The sequence below is a fragment of the Protopterus annectens genome, chromosome 10.part0 (genome assembly GCF_019279795.1).
Source record: "Protopterus annectens isolate FY-2018-M chromosome 10.part0, PAN1.0, whole genome shotgun sequence".
Lineage (NCBI taxonomy): Eukaryota > Metazoa > Chordata > Ceratodontiformes > Protopteridae > Protopterus > Protopterus annectens.
This window is the reverse complement of record NC_056744.1, coordinates 1,815,687,373-1,815,713,419: the sequence shown is the minus strand read 5'-3', so window position 1 is coordinate 1,815,713,419 and position 26,047 is coordinate 1,815,687,373. Positions and strand designations below refer to the sequence as shown.

The 26,047-nt window shown below is 40.6% G+C and overlaps 1 long non-coding RNA gene across 1 annotated transcript in view; it reads right to left on the bottom strand.

The window, feature by feature from the left end:
• Positions 1 to 18,823, bottom strand: part of LOC122814055 — a 326,478-nt gene extending 307,655 nt beyond the window's left edge. Inside the window, exon 1 of the long non-coding RNA XR_006366771.1 lies at positions 18,332 to 18,823. This is a non-coding gene — a long non-coding RNA (uncharacterized LOC122814055). The remainder of the gene's footprint in view (positions 1 to 18,331) is intronic.
• Between the last annotated feature and the right edge of the window lie 7,224 nt (positions 18,824 to 26,047).

Sequence of the window (26,047 nt, the reverse complement as noted above, 5' to 3'; positions counted from 1 at the left end):
CCAAAAAATCATCAATAAATTAAAGCAGTTGGCGCATTAATGTAACAAGCTGCAACTATTTGAAAAGTAATTGCTGACAAGACTAACAGTGAGAACACTCTCGTGTGTGGCTACTGCCACCTCCTGGACACTTTGCTAAATTTCGCCCAAACACTGAAATCTGTAGCCAACGCAAAATGGCTTTTTTAAATGTAAAACTCGTTGTAAATGCTGTATGTATGTAGCTGGCTTCATGTATCAAAGGAAAGCACCATAACTAAATAAATAAGTAAATATGATCTTTCCGTTTCTTTGTTTTCAGACAGGGTAGTACTTTTTATTTGTAATTTTAGCATGTTTACCACAACATGGTTACCAATGGGGCTTAATATATAAACATGAACTTCTTCTGCTTCAAGCCTTTCTCTTTCCCCATAGTATTTCAAGTCTTTTTGTGACTCATGCCAGACTTAAGGAAATAACTGTGAATTCCCATGCCATAGAAATATAGTGGGAAATGTGACTCACTGTCATTTTGTATTCCTTCTGTAAGAGGGCTGTTTCTTTTCTGTAGCTAATCACCCTAATTTGCGTTTTGCTTAGAGCTTCTTTTACACTGTACTTTGAAGTTATCCAGCTGCAGTCAGACAACCAGCACAATTGGAGGTCTTTGTTTTAGTTTTTCTTTTGTAGTCCAATATGAATTGACAACCCCCCAGTACTGCAATGGTGCTAAAACTGTCACTGCAACTGACAACTCAGAATTGAAAGCAAGGGAAATTCCAATCTAAATTTATTTTCCTCTGCCTGCAGTAAGTATTTACTTATTTAATTTGCCAGCAGTAGAAAGGTTAACACTTTCAATTTAATTTTTGGAAGCAAATTTCAGAAAATTGAGTTTGTGTGTTTTATTACTGGTGACTTTTAAGGTAACCCTGTTTGTCTACAAGACATTATAATGTTCACTTATTTGTGTGTAGCCATTTTTTCTGAGGAACAGCTGTCTTGTGGTATGCTTTTTTGGTAATTTCCTGACATTCTACATCTGCACATTTTTTGAATTACAGCAAAAGTCGTTTGCATACCTGACTCCATGGCACAAGCACAGTAAAAGAATGTAACTTGATAAAGCTCAGAATTCCTCTGAGCGAAAGCGCTTATGTGTTATTATTCTGTGGTTCTGAATAAAGGAATTATTTGAATTCGTTTGGTGCCTACCTGGATTTACTGAATCTGCCTTGGTGAACTTACAACAAGCTGTTCCATTTCCTGGCTGTGTGTGCATTTACTTCCTGGTTTGGTTCTCTGCTGTTTGTTTGACAGTAAAAGAATGTATTGAAAGCATGCTCTATTCTACAGTCCATGCAGTGAAACATTTTGTTTTGGGCATGGGGGTGGTTGCTTACTGAATATTTTAGGAAATTATCACTTGCATTTTATAAGTAATGCATTTTTGCACTTACTGTGATGTTCTCAAACTTTAAAAGCAAACTATGAAGCAATTCACTAGTCCTTGCCATGCATCAGTAATTTTTATTAGAGCCACTCCTGTCTTTCTGCATATTTTCAATTATAACGTTAAACTGTTCATCTGTTCAGTTGTTAGCTACTGTCTCTCCAAAAAGTTAAAAAAAGTGTGCAGTTTTCAGGAAACACCACTTAGGCGGGTTATAACCTTCACTAAATTGAGGATTGCAACATCCCATTCCAGTTGTACTAACTGAACTTGTCATGTCAGGCAGTAAGCACACAGGACTGAACTATTTGCAGTGTCATGAGTACAGAATGTCAATTTTTCCTTCATAATTTTCCTGTCTACCTTTGTACAAGTCACTGTACCAGGCCGTGCTGTGTGGCCATTTGGAGTACTGCACATCTTACTCAAAGTTGTCCTGAATACTGCACCCACAAGCGTACTTCATAGCACTGTGCTGTTTGTGCAAATGTGTGTAGACCATACACATTATTTTTGGATTATTTTTGGATACCAAAAAATGTATTGCATTACACGCACCCCTTTGCCATTAACTTTGTGAGAGCTGCATAATGTAATGCTTTCTCACACTGTGCATCATACATTACTACATGGTCAGACAAGTTAAAATGTGTCAAGGGTACCAGTCATCATCATTTGCAGAGGTGAAAGGAAGCACACTACACAATGGCTTGGACTATAAACGGTTAGGAGGGCCAGGATTTTGAATAGTCTGATGCCTGTGGAATGTGACCAGCCACTTGATATTCAGGCTTATGGCTAATAATGGTTTCTTAGACGTAGTGTAAAAAGTGTCTTTTCACAGAAAATGGTTCTTGCTTGTTAGATCTGCTCACTATGTTTTTTGTTGTGACAATAGCTACTTTGTATGGTTGTGAGATGCACACATTTTTTACTAGAGAGGGACCTATAGCTTGCAAGGAAGTGGTATTGGATTTTACCTATGGTGATTTGAGCATGGAGCAGCTCAAGTGCATTGTCTTGTTTGACCAGCCTTGATGTATATTTATTTCTGATGTAAATAGACACCTCCACCTTTAGTCCCTACCTGTGAAGTAGCTGGTCTAAACACGTGGAATGCATTATAACTCTGCAATGTTGGTGTGCTCTCCACAACTTTAAATCACATCTCAGAGACTGCACAGACATCAGCATTCTCTAGGGTAAAGAGAGCTTCCAGGGAATGGAGTTTTTTTTTTTTTTAGGCTCCTAGCATTGAGCAGTAATACCTTTAGATTTTCTTGGTTTTGATTTGCTATGTCGAAGGTACTTTCAGTTTGGCATTGCCTAAAAAAGGCACTATGGGGGAAGACCATGTTTTAGCTAATATTCGAAAGCCTAGAGGGGAGAGGTGCAGACCATCTCTGGCAAAGCAATGTGGTCTGTTGACCATCTCCTTCCATGCTGGCAAATGTTGCACCCCCTTAGAATGACACCAGAAACTAGGCCAATTATTAAAGTCAATCATCTTTTGTTCGTGTTGTGGCATATCCTTGGAGAAGGTAAAATGCTGCTTAATGCTCTGCTCATACCAGCCTAAGACGCACATTCCGAGTGCTCTGTGATGTCTCTCTTCATATGGTCTAGGGAGGTACGATACGGAATGCTACATATGCAGAGCAGGTGACTTGCAATGAGCTGGTATTGAAAGCTTTATATACCTAGTCTGCAGAGAAGGTGGATTGTGTACATAACCTGAATCAGAACTCCGAAAACCATATGATCGACTTTTGAAATGTTGACCATGCTGAATGGGCATCTCCGTACAGTGCAGAATGGAAAGATTTCCATCTTCTGCACTGTAGTGCGATCTTGGAGTTGGTATATTTAAGTTTTTGGGGTGGGGGTGCAGCAGGGCTTTCCCCCCTGCTAGCAATGTTTAGGTTAGTGCTTCTTGTGTTTTTTTTTTTTATTTTATTTTACATAGTCAACATTTCAAAAGTTGATCATATGGTCTCGGCCATATGGTCTTCGGCGTTCTGAAATGTTGACAATGTAAAGTAGATCCGTGTGTATGTCTTTATATTTATAATGTATTATTTATATACATTATATATAACTATGCGTAGGACATGCATTTGTGCTGTGGATTCAAACATGCTCAACCCTGCGGGGAGGGCGGGGTACAGTGTGAGATTCTCTCCCACTCGTCTGACCACCATACAAGCACATGCCTTAGTCTACATGAGTGTCTGAGGAAAAGCCTACCAATGCTTACAATTAATGAGGATCATTTTACTTTTCTTCACTGGAAAGCATTCAGCACAGTCAGGGGCTGAAGGAGAGCTAACACCTTATGACAATTTTACATATGCAGCTTAGGGTAAAATGCTACTGTTTAGTAAATGGTTTGAAAGCTGATTAATAGTCTTTAAAAAGTATTTCACAGCAGGAAACTGATAAATCAAGAAGATGTCTGTGTCAACAGAATGTGCCCCACCATGTATTCAGCTCTGAGGCTTCAGACTAAATGCATTTTCAAATTCCTCACATAATAATATGCATGATCAATGGTAAATGCCAGTAAAAGAAATAACAATTTAAGAGTTGTATACATCTGTCATTCCATTGCTGGTGTTGCTGTGTCTCTGGAGGGATTACAAAGAAATCATCATGGAACATCAGGAAGCCTCAGATTTTGTCATTACTGGATAAATGTGGATAGATGCAAGGTCTGAAAATTTATGTTCTCCAGGTGAACTCAAACGTGTAGTCACAGGTAAATGCATGTTTACAGACATGGCTGTCCCACTCACCAGGTTGAACAAAAAGGCAACGGTCAGCTATCTGCACACTGCCAGGATCTGCCACATCACACGTACTCGTGTCTCAGCAACAGGCACTGTTACGACTGTATTCAACTCCAGGCTGGGGTGTGTGACATTGCTATCGTGGAATGCAGGAATAGAGACATGACTGCCTTCTCCACTTATATGTCCCACTACATGGGTATGTACCTACCATTACCTAGGAAAACTACTTACCATGGACAGAAAAAGTATGACACCAGAATGAAAATTCTCGATGGATAAATATCCTCCACAAAAATATTTGTGGTTATGCTGCTCAGCGGAAGGAGTCTAAATCTGACAATGCAGTATGGAGGACTGCCTTTGTTTCCCCGAGATATAAACACCTTTAGATTACTTCAACTGAAGGAGTCCCAAGAGTTGCTCCATGTGCAGTTAACTATGTGAAATACCCATCTAAAAGTTATCGAAGCTACAGCTACCCCTGCAAGACCCATGATATCCACACTTCCTACTCGCGTATACTACAGTAATGCCAAACATACCCCAAAATGCCTGGTTATGGTTTACTAACTACACGTCCATAAATTGTGTCACTAAATGTTGTATAAACACAATCACACATACGTTCTTACACATTGTTTATGCCGTGGACTACTTAATTGGCACCTCCACAAGTGGCACAAACATTCTGGAAGGGGTAGTCAACGGCATGCTAGGCCGTTGTACCACCACTGTTTTGCAGTCCTCACTGTTGAAGTCTGATCATAAATTAGTTTCTTTCAGATTAACAACACCAGACCACAACCATATGAGAAAGTTGGCAACACAACTTCTCTTAAGCCAAGCACAGACTATAAAGACAATGGAAGTAGTAGCTTCCTAGGTCTTGGCCACAGTGATGCCAAGGACATCTACATTGGCATATACAGCTCTACAACTGTATTGACTAGGACATTAGTGTTGGGACCAAATCAAGACAGTTAAAATAAAAGAAAACATCAAACAAGCATGATTGTTGAACATCAACCATAAAAAATTTCTCCAAAGCCAGCTTCATGACACCCATGCAGATGGATAATACAGTTACAACTGCCGAATCCTACACAAATGCACTCTATATGCACTTACATGAGTGCATGGATCGTGCTATCCCAAACAGAACCAAGACGCTATTCTCAAAAAAAAAAAAAAAAAAAAAAAAAAAGAAGCCAATCTGGTGGGTGGTCCTCTGCCATAAACAAACTGTACAACAGAAGGAAGAAACTTGCAAAAGAGAGTAAAATCCCATGAGTGGAGGAGCTCCCTGGTCAGCCTCAATAAGAAGCTGAGATCCCTTATAAGATCCTCCAAAGCTAGCTACGAAAACAAAATCGCCACTAAATCCAAGGACAACTACAAAGCATTCTATAGCTATGTCAAGAATCTAGATGGCAACCCCAGATCTGCTCTGAGTTACTGCACAAAGGCATGAAAATTACAGAACCAACTGATATTGCCAACATTCTGGCAGATCGGTTCAGTGCTAACTTTACCCCCCTCTCACCCCTAAAAGTGCCCATATCTATACAGGAAGAATGTAGAGTCCCTGTAATCACAGCTACGCAGGTAAAAGCTGCAGTCTCTAAAGCCAAAAACACAGCATCCATGGGACCAGACAACATCCCAGGCTGCGTTTTACATGAACTTCAGAATGAACTGGCTACCCACTTAAGCACCATGTTCAATAATAGCCTCGCATTAGGCTTTATGCCCACTGAATGGCGCACAGCAACAGTTATCCCACTCCACAAAGGGGGAGCCACCACTGATTCTGGGAACTATCGACCTATTAGCCTGACTAGTCTGGTCTGCAAGGCCATGGAACGTATCATCATGGAATGCATAAACAAAGACATTGGTAACCTCCAAATTCTGGATCCCACCCAGTTCGGGTTTGTGAAAGGCAGATCATGCCTCCTGAACCTGATCAACTTCTTTGAGGCAGTCACTAAAGCCATGGATGAGGGTAAGGTGGTTCACACAGCCTATCTTGACCTCGCCAAGGTTTTCGACACCATCCCTCATTCTGGAATTGCAGCTAAACTCACTAAACTAGGTATAAATCCCTACATCACAAGATGGGTTGCCAACTGGCTCACTGACAGAACCCACACTGTAAAAGTTGCAGACTCTAAATCTGACCTCAAAGCAGTGACAAGTGGAGTACCACAGGGTTCCGTCCTGGGACCTCTCCTGTTTGGTATCTACTTCTCTGAAGTACAGGCTAACACAGAAGGCCTCTGGCTAACGAAGTTCGCAGATGACTGCAAACTTGGAGCCATAGTTAAGTCCCCAAATGATGTGGACATCCTACAGAAGGGCTTCATTGTGACAAATGCCTGGTGTCAGAGCCATGGCCTCAAGCTCAATGTCAAAAAGTGTAGTGTCCTCTCCTTTGGTAAAAACTCTGTACCCATGAACTACAACATAGGCAGCAATCTACTTAACACCGAATGCGTGATAAGAGACCTTGGGACCCAGGTGGACAGTAGTCTCTCCTTTGATAGTCACATCGCCACAGTAGTCAGGAAGTCCTTCTACGTGGCACACCTCATCATAAAAGGGTTCTCATCCAGGAAAAAAGAGGTAATTGTTCCCCTATACTCGTCACTCATTAGACCCATTATAGAGTACAACGCCCCTTTTGGAATGTACCTCACAAGACATCTGCAGCAGCTGGAAAGGCCACAGAAGTACCTTACAAAGAGGATTACTGGCCTCAAATAAATGCCCTACACTGACCACCTCAAAAAACTCCAGCTTTACTCCGTAACATATCGCCTACTCCGAGGTGATCTCTGCCTAACATATAAAGCTATGTCAAACCCAGAGCTGTTGGACATGCTGCACCTAAAGAAATCCCAATTCCTCTGAGCTATACGCTCTAGGGACCTAAACCTTGTCACCACAATAAACAGGACACGTTGGAGGGATAGATTCCTGTCCCAGAGACTTCCTATACTCTGGAACAAGCTCTTCATTAGCACTCTTTAAGAAAAATCTTGATGAGTGGATGGGAAATAAGAAATACCCCCCGGGGATTACTTCTGTGTCTCTGCTCGACAGTGGCGCAGGAAAATAACTTTCTTGGGTGGTGTAAGCCATGGAACTTTGCTGGATAGGCTTACATAGGCCCTTGGGCCGACAGCCTAGTACCTACCTATGAACCTATAAACAACTTAAATCTACTCTGAACTAAAGTGCTAAGGGCAATAATGAACAAACCCACATTTGGAAGCACACCCTTCCAAGGGGGAGCAATAGTCATCTGAATCGAACAAGTCAACCTTAGCATCCATAGCTAGAGACAGGCCTAAGGCACGGTAGGGGCAGGTACCATATGTGCTGAACTAGTGTAAATGGACAGCCTTATATCAGAATGGTTCACTGACAGCTCCCCACCACATATACTTCAAAACATTCCTACTGCCACCTATCCACTTGGTATCGCATATCAACCTGTTAACTACCCAGTACTTAACCAAGTTCCCCAAATCTACATACCCAGCAGGACCCTCCTAACCCAAGCCAAGCAAATAGTAACCCTTCTCCAACAAAAACAAATAAAAAATAAATAAATAAAAGGACAGTCTCCATACTCCTACACAGCATGACAACTCTGGAATGCCTTACCAGCAAACGTAAGAGTTAAAACACACCCTAAGATGGTTACAATCACAGTATTCAGGCTGTCTATGTGTAAATGGCAGCATTTTGGTAAATACGCATTCCCAAGGGAAAAGCATAATGTGTTTAAGGCATGAGTATTATGGAGCGAAGGGTTATGAGGTTAAGGGGTATTCCACATCTGCGTACTACCATTCATAGCGATATAAACATAACTAGACCTCATCTGCATACCAAACACATAAAGGACCATAAACATATACCACTAAGCATCAGTTTACTTGTGGAGTATGGCAACTGGTCTGCAAATTAATGAGCTGACTAGTGGGGAAAGAATGAACATCTACTACTATACTTTTTAATAGCAGGTAAGAATATTGACTTCACTTTAAGAAATTATTCTATTTAAGTGCTTAGGAATACATGTTCGAATTACTAAAGGGATTGTTGGACACAATCATTCACGTAGGTGTCATGGAAGTGCTTGTGCATCCATGGTCAAACTACTGATTCTATCACTAGGGAAAATGTTTTATTTATATCAGTATAGTGCGTGTGCATACATGGTCAAACAACTGAAGGGGTCGCTGGGGAATTGATTCATTTGTGTGTCAGCAAGGTGCTAATGTAAAATGGTCAGACTGCTGACAGAATGGCGGGGAAATTAATTTATTTAGTGCCATTTTTGTACTGGATAAGGAAAGGAGAAGATCGCGGTCAGCTGTCTCCTTCAGGTGCCATGATCCACCATATCACACATGCACTCCAGTTTCTCAAAAGCAGGTACTGTTAAGACTCTGTCATAGTCTATATTAGTGTCAATGACTTGAGATGTACCTCTCTGGACTATATGATGAGAGACATGACTGAGGTATCAGACTACATGTCTCTGGTACGTCTCTAGTCGTAATCAGTATTTCACTTTCAATTAGCATGATGCCTCAATACAAACAGAAAATGAGTGCATTCAGTACTTGGTGTAGTTTCTGGTGTCATTGTAAGGGGATACAGTATCTGTCAGTGTGGGATGACATGACTGACCAACCTTGATGCTTTGCCATTGATGGTCTTCATCTGTCACCCCTAGAATTTCCTCTACTAGCTAAGGCTCTTGCCACCCCCATACTGCCTTTTTTAGGCAGAGTCTCAAGGACATAATTCCTAAAGTAAAAACTCCATCTGAAAACAACCTCAAGGTTATGCTGCTATACGCTAGGAGTCTGAACATGAAACTGCACTCGCTGGACATTTGTGCAGTCACAGAGACCTGGTTCAAGGTTGTGGAGAGAGCACCAGCCATACCGGGCTACACCTCCTGCCACATGCTCAGACCACAAACTGAAGGCATGCAAACTAAAGGAGGCAGTGTATCAATACTCATTACAGATAAATACACATCCAGATTGTTTAAACATTAGGATTCCCTGCAGATACTTCAGGTGCAATTAACTGTTATTAGGACACCTATTCAAGTCAATGCAAACTACAGGACACCCTGTATGAATCAGTACACCCCCTCTCTGTTTATTGTGATCTTCTGGAGTCTATCAAGATACATACAAACCCCATGGTTTTGGGCAACTTTAGCTACTTATTCATTGACTGGGTAAATTGCTTGTGGTTTAATTCACTTGCCCACAGATTCCTTAACTTCGTTAACTGCTATGCCCTGGACCAGCAGGTTGACACCTCCACAAGGCCTCGCAACATCCTGACTCTTGTGTTTATCAATATGGGGGAGTACTGTAGCACCCCCACTCTGAGGTCTTGCCTAGTGAGATGTGACCAAAAAGCAGTATCATTCACAGTAACTATCACCCCCCAGCAAAAACTAAATTAAAAACTTTTCCACAACAGACTATAACTTCTTACAAGAGGGGGAAAAAGAGCTTTACTGCACCCCCCACCTCAGATGGAACCGGCAACTAGGACAAGTTTTATATCAAACATTCATACAAACACCTGTATAACTGCATTGAAGTGGCTGTGCCTGATGGGACCAAAACAAATTCCTCATGGAAGTGCAAACCTGCCTGGTGGACAACAGCCATTAACAGGCTTTACAGTAAGAGAAAGCAAACCCTAAACTGAAAACACTCCCTCCTCAGCTGCCACAAGCAAATGAGACATCTTTCAAAGTCCTCAAAAGCAAAATATGAGTGCAAATTAGCTTTTAAGGACAACCCTAAGGTATTCTTTAGTTACATCCCTAACCTAAAATGAAAGGCACAGATCTGTGCCAAACTGATAGTTAATGATACCACATATACTGAGCCTGTGGACATAGCGAACCTATTAGCCAAAAGGTGTTGTGAAAACGTCACTCTCCTGTCCTCACCACAAGTAGCCCATGACATCTCCACCGACTATCCTGTACCTTGTATCTCTAAAGAGTAGGTCATACACACCCTCTCTAGGGCAAAAAAACACCATCTGTGGGACCTGATAACATCCCAGGTTGCGTCCTGCATGAACTCAAACAAGAATTATAGTCAAAGCATTGGCTTCATACCAACTGAATGGAAAACAGCCATCATAATCCCCTGCACAAAGCTGGTGCGTCCACTGGCCCCATGAACTATATAGCTATCTGCCTGACTAACCTTATCTGCAGAGCAATGGAGAGAATCATCATGGACCTTATCACCAAGGATATAGGTAATCTCCACACACTTGACTGTACTTGGATTGGATTTGTCAAAGGGAGATCTTGCCTTTTAAACCTTGTGGACATTCAAGTTAATCCAAGGCCCTGGATGGTGGGAAATCTCTGTATATAGCCTACCTAGACCTAGCCAAGGCTTTAGACACTATCCCTGACTCAGGCATCATTGACAAACTCACTTAGGTAGGTGTCAACCCTTATATCATTACATGAATGACTGGCTCACTGATAACACCCATATAGTCAAAATTGGGGAATCCACCTCCAACAGCAGACCTGTAACCAGTGGTGTTCCACAGGGATCAGTCCTGAGACCTCTACTGTTTGGAATCTATTTATCCAAAGTACATGCTAAAACTAAAGGTCTGTGGCTGACAAACTTTCCTTATGACTGCAAACTGTATGCAGTCATAGAATTTCCAAATGATGTCAACGTCGTACAAGAGGGTCTTACACAAAAAAATGATTGGTGCCAAAGTCATGGCCTTAAACTCGATGCAAAAAAATGTATCATCCCTTTCTGTATGTGTGATGTTCGTGCTAACTACCACATCAATAACAATACCCTAAGTACGTACTCAATGTTGAGAAGCCTGGGCACACAGGTTGATAGCAGCCTTACCTTTGATCACCTTGTCTTCACAGTGGTGAGAAGGACATTCTGTATTGCTCATCCCATAAGTAAGGGCATTGCATCCAGAAAAAAATTAAGTTATATCCTCACTGTACTCTTCCCTCATCAGTTCAGTAATTGAGTACAATGCCCCTTTAGGTATGTACCTTTGCCAATGTTATATTCTCCTGCAGTAATTGAGGAGACCACAGAGTTTACTTAAAAGGAAAATGCCAGGTTTTCAGCATCTGCCCTATGTGGATCATCTGAGATCACTGTCATTTTATTCTGTTTAATTCAGATAACTCAGAGGTGATCTATGCTTTGCATAGAAAGCAGTCATTGAGCCTGCTTTATTGGAAATCTTGCATATGTGCAAGTGAAACAGTACACAGGTTATTTGCTTTAAAGACCTTAACCTGGTATGTAACATTAATAGAACCCAATGGAGGGATAGATTTGTCTCCCAGGGGTTACCACACCTTTGGAATGGACTCCCACCTCATGTCAAACAGTACACCTCCTTGGCCCTCTTCAAACAATATGTAGATGATTGGATGGGTAATAGTAAACTGACCATGGGGAGTTTCACCTGTGTCCATCTCAGCTACTAACTTTCTTCAAGGAACACCCAAATTGTCATTGCTTTACAAATCAAAGCATTGCTTGACGGGTCTGTTATCCAGTCAGATCTATTTTTTTTTCTACTCTTCCTGGCCTTATATCTACCTCAGAAATGTTCATGTTTGGATATTAATCTTGTCTTTCTTATACCTGGTACTGGAGTGCACCGAAGTGTTTAAAAATGGTAAGTATCTTCATATATGTTTGTGTGATATGTAACTAATGCCATCCATCTTAATTTCTTATAATGTCAGCCATGTTAAACTGAATAACTGCAGCTTTTGCAAAGTGTACTGCAATCATATCTTTGTTGTTCCTTTGGGTCATAGTCTGTACTGGAAATCAGTTTCGACTGGATTAGTGGATGACACTAGTCAATATATTCCAATAAAAAATGATCCTATTGACAAATTTACCTGTATTGTGGAGTACCACAATGTTCCTAGTAGCTACACTACTGAAAGCTGTGTTTCTGTGTTTTATAAGAGGTAACTGTATTTGTTTACGTTGTGCAAATACATATAACCTTTCATTTGTCTACATCACAAGGGAGCACCCATCACATGCTAGAAAACCAGTTATAGTGGTTCAGGAAAAAAAGACAAAAGTAGCTTTGATCATTGAAATAACCACACCCAGTGTCTGCAGTGTCCTGCGTACAGAGAGACTCAAGTCATAAAATTTCAGGACTTGCAAGCCGAAATGAGAGCAATGTGAAAGAAAGATACCCAGATATTCCAATAGTAGTCGGAGCAATGGGTCTTATAAAAATGGGTCTACAATCCTATTTAAATATGCTACCAATACATGTAACTTCATAGGAATTACAGGAGTCATTACTGGGCACATTGCCTGTGCTGCAACGAACAGTTTTGGCTAACATCAAATATTGAAACAATACTGATTTCATGAACTTTAATCATACTTTGACTTGGGATTGGGAGCTATTTCTGTCACGGTATTAGAAACACAAAAGATTTGGAGAAATTTAAAAAGGGATAAAAATTCAAAGGTGGATATTGCAGGGTAACCCCTTGTCACCGCTAATATTCTGTCTTGCACTTAACCCCTTAAGCTGTTTACTTAACAGCTTAGGTCATGTATGCAGTTTGGCTCCTAGAAAACAATAAAGTGTAAAGACGTCTCATCTTCACTTTCTCAATGATTTAAAAAGTATAGCTCAACAGATGAGGAATTGAAAGCACAGCTGCAAGTAGGCAAAACTGTTTTCAGATCATGTAAGAATGTTATTTGGTCTTGCTACATGTGCAAAAGTGACCATTAAAGCATAACAACAGAAGCAGCAGGAACAGTAATGTGATCTAAAAGAACTTCAGCAAGAGGGAGTGTAAAAATAATTGGGAATTGATAAAGGCTCAACAGTGAAACAGGAACAAATGTGAATAAACTTTAATAAGGAATACTTTGCAAGACTTATAATTAATCTTGAAACCAGCGTTGATATCTAGGAACAAAATTCAAGCTATAAAACAATTTGGTCTTCCTGTCCTAATTTACAGTTTTGGAGTGAATGACTGGCCCCAAAACCTATTGGATAGTTTAGTCAGGAAAACAAGAAGGATGTTTCATGCTCATCATATGATTTATATAAATCACTGCCTACCAAGATTACATATTCCCCTTTCTGAAGAAGGTATGGGTCTCCTTGAAACTGATTACATGTATATATAGATCTGCAATTGTGGCACTGCACACATATCTGATCACTTCACAATACCCAAATGTCGAGAAAGTTTTGAAACATGAGGAGAATAAATCTAAGACGACTTATCTACTTAGTCTAGCAGAAGTATATCGGTGTCCAGCAGGAGTGGAAATCAAACCAGAAGTAGATAAAAATCAGACAGCAACTGAATGTGCCAAAAAATCAAAAGAAATAATATAGGAAGGAACAGATGAGAAGGCAAGAAATGTGGTAAATGCATAAATATAGTTGCAAGTATAGAAAACGCCTGGAAGAACATCATGTTAATCAGGATCAAATACAAGAATGGTGAGACGAATGCAAACCAAGAGGTGAAAGGTTAATATTGCCGACCCAGGATAGTGGGCTACTTACATGTTGGTTTGCAATGCCCATTGAACATGTGGGAGAAACAGACAAATGTAGGTTTTATAAAACAAAGTCAGAAAGAGTCGCACACCTCATTGCTGGTTGTGACATATCACTGTAAGGAGGACTGTATACTGAAAGGCATAATAATGCGGCAAGAGTGTTGCACTGGGGATCATGCAAATGTAATGGTAATGAAGGGGCTGAAAACCAGTAGAAATATGAGCCACAAAGCAGCATAGAAAATTATTTTCGCAGGAACGTCCTGATTTATTTCTCATTTTTTGTTCCATTTTTTAGGAAAAATAAAAAGTCATTTTCTGGCAAATTGGGGTCACATGAGTGAAGTTGCAAGTTTGAAAATTATGGCCAGTACTATGAAGCAGCAACATACCCCCTCAGCAAGAACCAAAAAAAAGGACTTCACAGTAATAAGCTGATCAATACATTCTAAGGAATCGGCTTATTACAGTTAGATCTCTATTCCCCAGCTCTTTGGGGAAAAGGAAGGAAAAATGAATAAATAAATAATGGATGTAACGTAACATTTTTCTCTGCATTTAAATAGTCGGAAGATGCTGACTTCTAACTGAGTGCTTTCATTTGAAATCAAAGGGCTCTGGCCCATTAACAGTAGAATCTTGTCATAAACCTCAAACCACTTTCACAAAATAATGCACCTGAACCAATGAAAATAGGCTGCTCATTATTGACCTAACATCCAGCCATTTGATGTTTGGAACATCAAGTTTCCAAAATAATCTCTGTTTGTGCATAGCTGAACTAAAGGGCAATGTTCTCCAGCTGGTCTTACAACAAAAGTATCTAAGACTTACCCCACATACTTCATTTTCCTCCATCAACACATAGACAGCACCATTGCCAAACCCTTTGCCTAACTCATACTCTGCAATAAAATCTCCATCCTGCTAACTCCAACCCCCCACAAATCCCTAGCCCAAAATGTATTAATGTCCAAGCTGGAATGTGAACTGCCTTTAATAATAATCCATTCTAGTACACATACTCCAAAGCTGCAAACAGCAATGAACAAAATGTGCAGTTATTCTCCTCACTGACAAAAGAACCCACCAACGCCACCCGTCGTAACACTGTAAATGGTGCCAGTCATTGAAACTTTCTTTTCCTCTCTAATTTTCAAAGTTGTTAATCAAGGACTCTGATCACCTGTGAGGTCCATACTATAAATCAGACAACAAAAGGTACTTCTGAGAGATGAAGATGATAACATTATATCCCTAGTTAGACCCAGATTCAAAACCACTACTGGTGAGAGACACCTTCCTCTAAATTGGCTCCAACGAAATGAAATCATGTGCCATCTGAAACCAGACAATACATAGAACACAGTTTTAAAAAGTGTGAAACAAAAGCTTCTTTGATAGCAGCTATCTCTTTCATTGCAAATGATTTATTGCATGTTCTCCTTAAATGTAACCTCTCACTTACATTGCCCACCCACACATTCGGTTAACTTGTTTGAGTGTTTTCATTCCCAGTGAATGCTGACCATTTGACCCTTTCCCAGTCAAATGACAAATGTGTTCCCCAGACATCAGAGCATGAGACATTACTTATAAAGAAAGCAAACAAGTCCTGATAGCTGTCTGTGACCCTAACCCCACAGCACATCCCCAGTAGCACACTCAGGGTTATGCATGCATTGGGCATCAGCAAGGGTGTGTGTGTGTCACCTGTCTCAGTAGTTGGTGTAACCCTTCAAAATAGCACTGCCTCCCAACTATCACTCCTGGGCAGTACTGGTCTCCACAGGGGGTTCAGTCACAAAAATGTACAGCCTGTGCACATGCTCCCATATCCTTCCATTGAGGAGAGGAGCTAACAAATCCACTTTACTCCTGTCTTCCTCCAAAATCCCTGTTCCTGTAATCTATATCTATGCCACCGGTTTTGAGGGAATTGCAGCAAACTAAAGAATATCTGTAGAAGACATTGGAAATTTACTTTTATTTTATTGCCCTAACGTTCATAAATCCTGGATGAAAGCCTGCTTGGAGAATTCCACGCTACATGTATCAATGTAAACAGTTCCAGCTAAATTGCATTCACACACACACTGTTCATTATCTCAGACACATGCACACACACACACGCACACACACACACACACACACACACACACACACACACACACACTGTTCATTATCTCAGACACACACACACACACTGTTCATTATCTCAGACACACACACGCACACACACACACACACACACACTGTTCATTATCTCATGCATCACTCAGACACACACACACACACGCACACACACACTGTTCATTATCTCATGCATCACTCAGACACACACACAAACACACACACACACACACTGTTTATTATCTCATGCATCACTCAGACACACACACACACGCACACATGCACACACGCGCACACACACACACACACACACACACACACACACACTGTTCATTTTCTCATGCATCACTCAGACACACACATGCACACACACACACACACACACACACACACACACACACACACACACACACACACACACACACACACACACAGTCTCTTTTGCATTCACACGCACACATTCTGCTTTCATGCATTCATTCACAAACCACATGCATTCAGAACTCTAAACACACTCACACATATACATACACACCAAAACATCCCCGGCATACCGCTCGACTGTACAGATTTCTGCAGGAACGTCCAGATTTATGTCTCATTTTTTGTTTCATTTTCTTATAAAAAAAATGTTTTCTGGCAAATTGGGGTCAAATTCATACAGCTGCAAGTTTGAAAATTATGGCCAGTACTATGAAGCAGCACCATACCCCCTCAGAACAACAAAAAAACAAAAAAAGAGGACGTCACAGTAATAAGATGATTGGGAACAGCTGATTACAGTTAGAGCTCTATCCCCCTGCTCTTTCGGTAAAAGGAAGAAATAATTAAAAAAAAATGGATGTTCTTTTTTCTGGCACCCTAAGCAGATGGCCAGATGCATGACACATACCCCTGTCTCTCATTCAGAACTCTAAACACATCGGGGTCAAATTAGTAATGCTGAAATTTATGGCCAGTGCTAAGAAGCAGCACCATCCCCCCTCAGGATCACAAAAAAAAAAAAAAAAAAAGAAAAGGATGTAACAGTAATAAGCCGATCGATACATTTTAAGGGATAGGCTTATTATAGTTAGATCTCTATCCCCCTGCTCTTTCTGTAAAAGGAAGAATTAGGATGTTCCTTTTTCTGGCACCCAAAGCAGATAGCCAGATGCATGACCCATCTCCCCGTCTCTCATACTTACAAACACACGTAGAGATTCTGCTTGCACACACTCATTCTCTCATGGATCGGTTACGCTCTCTCCTACACACGCAGACACAGCCTTTTCTACATTCACACAGATGGGGAAGTCAGGAAGTGTCAGAAGAGAAAGCAATTATAGCAGGAATAGGAAAAGGACTACTGGTATTTAGGTGTCAGCACAGAAGCTTGTGAAGATGTTGGAAATGAGTATTACACTACTGCAAAAAATCAACATGTTTATTTACACTTTTGTGTCAATAAAGTACAATACAGCTGTTTCAAATTGTAGTGCAATGTTACATATGGCTGGTACAGAATGAGTTGGGGGACAGAAGGACCACTATGCAGTTCTTATTCTGGAAGTGTATCAACCTCTAGGGCAGAATTGTACACAGTGCCGTAATGTTTTTTTCACCAGTCAGTAAAACCCAAACCTGCTGTTCACATAAAGGGGGCAAAAAATCAAACACAGCTGTCAATGTTAACTTATATAAACACAAAACTTCTGCAAATAAATATACCAACTCTGAGATCGCACTACCTTGAGGAAAAAGGTTATTTTCACCAATTGTTGGATGGTGAGCAGGGTTTGGTGGGACTTGCTACTGTGCATTTTGTGAGGTACATTTCTAATACAAAGCCCAAAACTACATGAAACTTGGATAACAGTGTTAACAGGGTGAGATTATGCATAAATGAAACATAAGCACAGTAAGTTTGTACCCTCTGCTTACAATCTGCAATCCTGGCTATTTTGTAAAGGCAGAGGTTGAAAGTTATTGTAATATTCATAAAACACAATCTAGCATATCTCTTGATACATCAAATAACTGCTTACTTCACAAAGTAAGAACATGCCATATACACGTAATAAACAAAGCATAAAGAAAAGTGCTTAGTAACCTTTACTCTCCCTCCAGAATCAGGACCAAATCCAGCCATTCTCTTGAATATATTGTTTATAAAAAAGAAAAAAATATTAATTTGAATTTCTTTATTTTTCTGATTACCCCTGTGTTTCAATGTATTGCAGTTACATACAAGTATAAGATGAATAGTAAAATAAACTTTTATTATGAGTGCTTTTTATAATAAAAAATCACTTTTTGTAGTAGCATCAAGAAAAAAATAAATTTACGCACTACACTTTGTGTTATTGGTGTTTTCCAAATATTTCAGCCGCAGATTCAGTACAAAACTAAGGCTCCAAAACAGTTTTGGCTCCTGATGGAACTGTTGCTGGCTGCAAAGTTCCACAGCAAGAATCTGAGTTCCATAATAATGTGTGCATTAGTTTTAGAGCAGCTGCTACCTCCACAAGTGGGTATACAGCCTACGTTACATTGTTGGCAGTGTGTAAGCAGGTGGAACTACTCATTGGACTCTATCGAAGGTACGTAATGAAGTAGGAGACAAATTCCTCCAAAAATGATGAGATACAGTGGATGGGGGGTGGGCTTCCCAGCTCTATGCTACCGATGCGTCAGAGTTTAGAATTAAAAAAGTATTTAGTGGGATTAGCGAGCTGTCCATGCCTGGAATGAATTCGTAGGGATGAAAGAAAACTCATGGTTGAGTTTTCATGTAAATGAGGGTGGAGTGTTCCTTTAACCCACCGTCTGTTTCGCACAGGAATAGGCGCGGCCAGACTGACTGACATGCCTAACAGCTGTGATGTAGCATGCAAATAATGCCTGTGACATCATGAATATTTATAGTGTAATTGTAGTTTACGCTGTTCCTCAATGTAGTCCGATCTCGGAGTTGGTATATTTAAATGGGCGGGGGGGGTGGTGGGTGCTTGCTCCCCTGCAAATCGAAGGGAAAGAAATTTATATTGGTATGCGTGTGTGTGTGTGTGCGTGTGTGCGCGCGCGCGTATGTGTGTGCATGTGCGCGCATGTGTGTGTGCGCGCGCACGTGTACGTGTGCGCGCATGTATGTGTGTGCATGTGCGTGTGCGTGTGTGTGTGTGTGTGTGTGTGTGTGTGTGTGTGTGTGTGTGTGTGTAATAAAAAAGCCGACTAGCAGGAGCATTTGTTGTGATGAGTTCCCGTACTGTTACAACTTTGCCAAATTTGAGTTGACACAGCTGCATCATGTAAGTAACAAGAATGCAAGTTTTGTTAAATTGCCGCGCACATTTAACTTTTGCAATGACTTTTATTTAGTGAATTTGCATTTACAGTGAATTAACATGTCCGCAGTATGTCATTGCTGATCCTGATGAATATTCATGTGGACGACAAACACAGGAAAATGTTATTCATGACTTCACTGTAATTTCAACCTGCTGCTGGGTGTTGGGCGGGTTTTTGGCAGCACATGCTACTGCGCATTTGGTGGGTTAGTACACTTCAACAAACTCTGTTATTGCATTACTAATGTCTGTGTAATTTGTTGTTCACAAAAAGGACTGAAATGGGGCTGAAGTGCCGCCTGCTTGATCTGTAGTCAAGGCTTTTGGCTCTGTGGTTTCACTTTATGGGGACACAGAGAGACTCCCATGTAATAGGAAAAGCATTTACTGTCTTTGACTCTGTCTTCAGCTTACAACAGTATTGTGATTATCTAATTCTGACTGCCATAATAAGCCTGTATTTTTCATTACTCTATTTATTTGATTTTTATTAATGGACATCTCTGATAACAGTATTTTAAGGGGCATTTGAATATTTGCCTTTAATAAAGTAGTTCAGCATGAACAATCTGATGGTAATACGGGAACACAAGACTTTGTGCTGGTACTTTAGCATGCTCCTTACAATCTTACATCAGTAGCATAGTTTAACTGTTGTCCTAACATTGTAAACCTTCACAAGACATTAAGTAAAAAAATGGTACTTCCTTATTATAGCATCCTTGGCTGTGTAGTTATGTGAAGAGTAGACACGGTGATTAATCCAGTTTCATGTGAATTTTTGACCTTCCCTGGCAACCAGGCTACCTGTTCCAGCACATACGGCCTCCTGTAGTTTGAGTCTGGCTGTGATTTACAGAGGGAGATGGATGGGAACCTGACTCACCATAGTAGGTTTCGGCACTGCTGTTGTTGTACACAGTGTATTCCAGTGTGTGTGTGTGTGTGTGTGTGTGTGTGTGTGTGTGTGTATACTGCATACCTTGAGTCACAGGTAATTGACATATACCTTTAATAAACACACAACCATTAACTGCCCAGTTAGGCAAAGGAGGTGACTGCATAGGCACTCCAGGAAAGTGGTTGCTGAGAAACTGAAAGGCAAGCTTTACTCGGGTATACATCTCATATCTATGATCGCTCCTGATTTTGTCACACTTTACCTTGTCTCTCCCAAGCTTTAAAATCCAGTTACTAAATCCAAAAATACAAATGCATTCACACATTTATGTTAGCAGGTAAGGAAATGCACCCTATCTGCAAAAGTTCATTTTAAGTTTGGGGATCAAAGCAGGTGGAGCACACCTTATTTGTTAGGCAGAATGTTTCCTCGCCCTAGCAATTTCACCAAGGCTGCTATAATAAGGAAGTTCCAAAAAAATCAGTATCTGACACTATCCACCATATAAACTTTTAAAGCGACAAAATTAAAAGTTATTACTGTTCTCCTCAAGCACTGAATACTGCTTACCTCTTAAACTGACCATAAAACTACAATTGTTTTTTACAGCCATCTAATTTCATAGAACTTCCTGCGTGACCTCTAAGAATAAGGTTCTTGGACTTTGTCAATACAAATGCTGTGGAACAGCTAGTCAGCACACCTACAAGAGGCTTAAATGTCCTGAACATTGTGCTCACTAACATGACGGAGCGTTGCACCCCCCCTACTGTGTGATGTCCTTCCCCAGTAAGATCGGACCATAAATCAGTCATATTCAATGTAATTATAAGAACTGTTTACCCTATCAAACTCAAATAAGTTGAAGAATTTTTCAAAGACAAACTGCCTCCTTCAAAGTGATTGTATAAGAAGTTTCAAAGCCCCCTCGAATGCAGATAAGACTTCTGTGCAGAGGTACATACCAGTGCCCTGCATAACTACTTAAGCAGTTGCATAGAATTAGCTGTACCTGATCAGATTAAAACCAGTTCTTGCCAAACAAGCAAGCCACTCTGTTGGATCCCTAGTGTAAACAAGCTATACAACAAGAGAAGAAAGAAACTGATGTCCAAGAACAAGAGGGAATTGGTTCAGCAGATGAAGAAATCCCTCTCTAACTTAAACAAACAAATCAGAGATCAAGTCCTCCAAAGCTAAATTATGAAGCAAAAATAGCTTCTCTAGCTAAGGATAATCACAAGTCATTTTTTTTAACTAAGTCTGAAACCTAAAAGGGAATACTCAGCTATGTGCTGAACTGGTTGTGGATAGTGTGATATAGGGAAATATTGTCAGCCCAGCTATTTGGAATTTTGTAAATAATTCTATGTCATTTGTGAATATTGATATGATTTATACAGAACTGTATGCTATGTACTGAGCTAAGATGTATCCACATTGTACCCTGCTGGAACATAGAAGATTAACCTGCAAAACTTAAGAATCGTTGAGGTTAAGTTACTTTATAGCTGGGCCATAAAGAAAAGATGTTATCTCTCAGTTTCAGTTCAGTAGCTGACACAATGTCTAAAGGTAGACATTTTTTGTATTTTCTTGGAAAGAATTGCTAGGTTTGAGATGTGGAGGTGTTATATTGCTTTATGATTTCCTAGCAGCTGCAAAGATCTGAGAGATGTATTTCTCACACAGAGATGTTAAATTCTGTTAGTTTCTGTTTAGCTTGAGAACTGAAGTCGGGTGACAGTGAAGTCATCCAAGCTATCCCAGTAGTAATGTTTGATATTAATTTAAGAGCTCTGAGAGAGACTGTGCATTTTGTATTTTGTCTTGGACCTAGCAAGAACATCCACACATCATCACCATCTGCACTTGACTCGCTCTGCAAGTAAGATTTAAGGCATATTATCTCTTTTAGATATAAAGAGGAATATAGTAAAGATTAGTTTAGATGTTTTCTGTATTTGAGACTGTCTTGCAATGTTGTTTTAAAACATTTCCTGTGATTTTGAACTCTGAAGTTACTGTTTCGATTGACTGAGTATTGTCTTTTTTTTATTATTTATTATTAAATATATTTAAATATTTAAACCTATCTTTGTGGTGGATATTTGTGAGACATATTTAAGCTCTTAAAGTACTTGTATATGTATTTGGTGACACTGTGGAGGCCACTCCTAAATAGCTTTGCTCTTGGTCAGACTACCATTTGGATAATAGTAAATCTTGGTGGCTTTGGGTTGCTCACCTCTGGTATAAAGATGATACTGGACACTCACCCTAGTCACATTACATCAACTCATTGTACTGTTTATAGTGAGAACTTAGTAAAAGCCCACCCCTTTAGCTTCTGAACCTTGAATTATCTCATTATCTTCTGTCTCTTCGCTTTCTACTAAGAAATAAACTGTACCTTGTTCTACTTCATTTTGCTGTTGCCATATGTATTACTGCTTGCAGGTAACCTCACTAAAGTGATGGAAGTATTCTACTGCTTTATTAGTGCTGTCCTTTACTGTTGTGATTTGTGACGTACTGTTGCAAAGCAATCTGCTGATTAACTATATTTCATTGCCATCTACTGCAATTCATTACTATTTAACCGCATTTTACTGCATTTCGTTGCTGTTTAACTGTATTTTCTCATACTACAAGTGCTATTCTTTTGAGTGTAAGTGATTAATCTGTGTGTTATTGTGAGTTTTTTCTTACTGAGTTCTTAATCTTAAAATTGAGTAGCATAGTCTAAATACAGGTCTGCAGCATCCAGAGCTTCAGCTGCATGGTTTTAAACCTTTTTTTGAGGTATTCCAGCTACAAGTTAACTGTTTTTTTCTAAAAAAAAAGGTTCTAAGCTTGTTTCCTGCCTTTCCTGTTACTAGAGTAGTCCAGATGCAGATTTGCTGTATCCAGGACTGTTTTGTACGTTTCTGAGATCCCCAGAACTTTCTATGTTAGAAGGAAGCCTTCCAGCTTATCAGTGGGAGTGGTAAGCAATAGGTAGCCTATCTACCATAAGAGAAGTGCTTTCTGGCTCTGACATTGCAGTGTATTGGCCGTTTGGGCAGTTTTTCTATCCCTTTCAACTTTTTGGTATAAAAGCTCATGTTTGCGCAAGTTTGCACTTGTTTAAGACCCGCGGATCCTGTTTTGGCATCCTGAAGACTACAAGAACAACAGAAAGGAGAAAGAGACTTTAAGTGCCTCCATTTTGACTTTTTCTGATTGTACTTCTTTCTGCACTTAATTTAAGTCATTTTTGTTTCATTTAACTACACTTATTTTAACTGTATTTGCTTTGTATGCTAGCTTGCACTGCATTAAAAGTATATTACCGGTGCCAGAAAGTCTGCTCTTGATTTTTCCCCTTAAGATCTTTCTAGATCTCTTCTCTCTTGCACTTTAATTAGCTTATTTACCTAGCACTTCATCAGGCTTTTTGTAGCAATTATTGTAGCACACAAGGGCTATCAGCACTAGATGCTCTATAAGGAAACAGCTTCTGTACTTAGTAATGATGACCATCCCTCCTGGCATGTCTAAAGGTCAGTTTCCTGTGCTTTCGCCTATTAACCTGATGAACTTGGGCATTCTGAGGCAGTGTAGAAACTGCCTTATGTACACAGGCAATCCACTCCTCATACCTCTCAACACTCAAACTTGTGAGAGATGTGCTTATATCAGCCATGCACTCTCCAGCCAAGACCGGAACAGCTGGTCAAGAGGAGAAGGTCAACACCTACACCACACCACATAGAACACACAGCCCTCCAGAACACCCACCATCACAACCCTCACATAAAAACACAAACCACACACCCAACCTCATGGAGGCTTTCAATAGAAATCTACCCAAACAGCAGAGACCTCCAAAGCAGAAATGCACTTGACCACCACAACACTGCACAAACCACAAGACACATATCTCACCTACACAGTGTGCCCCTCAATCCAAGCTCCTAAGGCAAAACAGCTTCCCAAAAGAATAATCATAGGTGACTCAATAGTGAGGCACACTGATGTCCCACTCACTAGGATGAATAAGGAGAAGGTAACAATCAGCTGTCAATCAGGTGCCAGAATCTGACACATAACACACGCACTCAGGTCACTCCACAAGAAGTACAAATATGACTCTGTCATTGTCCATGTGGGTGTGAATGACCTGAGATTCACCTCCATGGACTACATGAAAAGAGACATGGTGGAGCTCTCGGATTTTGTGGCCCAGGCAGGTATGACCCTAGCCCTAAGCAGCATCCTACCATCGCCCAGAATGATACCGCAGTACAAACAGAAAATGATTGACTTCAACAATTGGCTAAGTTTCTGGTGTCATTCTAAGGGGATCCAATATCTGTCTGCTTGGGATGACATGATTAACAGACCTCGATGCTTTGCCAGAGATGGCCTGCATGTCACCCCTGGGTTTCCGGGTACTGGCTAAGGCTCTTGCCACCCTTGTAGTGCCTTTTTTAGGCAGTTTTCCAAAGACCAAATTACTACTGTAACAGCTGTAAATAAATGCAATCTGAGGGTCATGCTGCTCAGTGCTAGAAGTCTAAATCTCAAGATGCACTCACTCAAAGCACTCCTCAAAATGGAGAACATCGACATTTGTGCTGTAACGGATACCTGGTGTAAAGCAGCAGAAAGTACCCCTGTGCTACCGGGCTGTAACTCATTCCACACCTTTTGGCCCCAAAACATGGATCAAAGCTCTAACGACAGTGGTGTCTCCATATTCATAAAGGATGTGCACACCTCCAGACTAGTAGTCCAGCATAATGCATCTGAGATACCTGAGGTACAACTAACACTGGGTAAGATGGCGATCCAGGTCATAGCCTGCCATAGGTCCCCATCCAAGTCCATAGAGTCTCACTCCACATTCCTAAGCACCCTGGAGTCTGTCAAGATCCAGCTCTCTTACTAGGAGACTTCAACTACCCCTCCATCAACTGGGAAAATTACTCAAGCACCAATACATTGGCCCAACACTTCCTGGAATTCATCAGTTCATCATTTCCACTCATCTGGACCAGCTCATTCTGAACTCCACTAGTGGAAGCAACATCCTTGACCTGGTTATTACTAACATGGGTGACCGTTGCTCTACACAAATAGTCAGTCCCTCCCTGGTCAGATCCGACCATAAACTAATCACCATAGAAATCCACATCCCACCCACACACCCTGCAAAGGTAACTGCCTTGAAATAATTCTCCCAAACCTGACTTTGGGCTCCTAAAAACAGAGGTGGCTAACTTCACAGCACCCATGCCAATGGAAAATAGCTGCATGACTGTCAAATCATACACCAATGCACTGTACAAGCATGCACATAAATGCATGGAACTAGCCATACCCAACAGAACCAAGACACTCTCCTCCAAAAAAAGGAAGCCAATTAGGTGGTCCCCTGCCATTAATAAACTCTACAATGTAATGAAGAAACTGTTGCAGAAAAAGGTTAAGTCCCAAGACTGGAAAAAACTCCCTTATTAGCCTCAACAAAAAGTTGAGATCCCCCATCAAATCCTGTAAAGTCAGCTATAAAGGCAGAACTGCGGCAGACACTAAAAACAATCACACAGCCTTCTATAGTTATATCGAGAACCTCCACTGCAATTCCCAGATTTGCTCTGAGTTACTGCACAATGGTACCTCCTATACTGAGCCAACAGATATTGCCAACATACTGGCCGACAGATTCAGTGCCAACATTACCCCTCCCCCCCAAAGGACCAGTCACAATACCAGAAGAATGCCAGGCACCCAGCATTACTGCAGTACAGGTTAAAGCTGCGTTG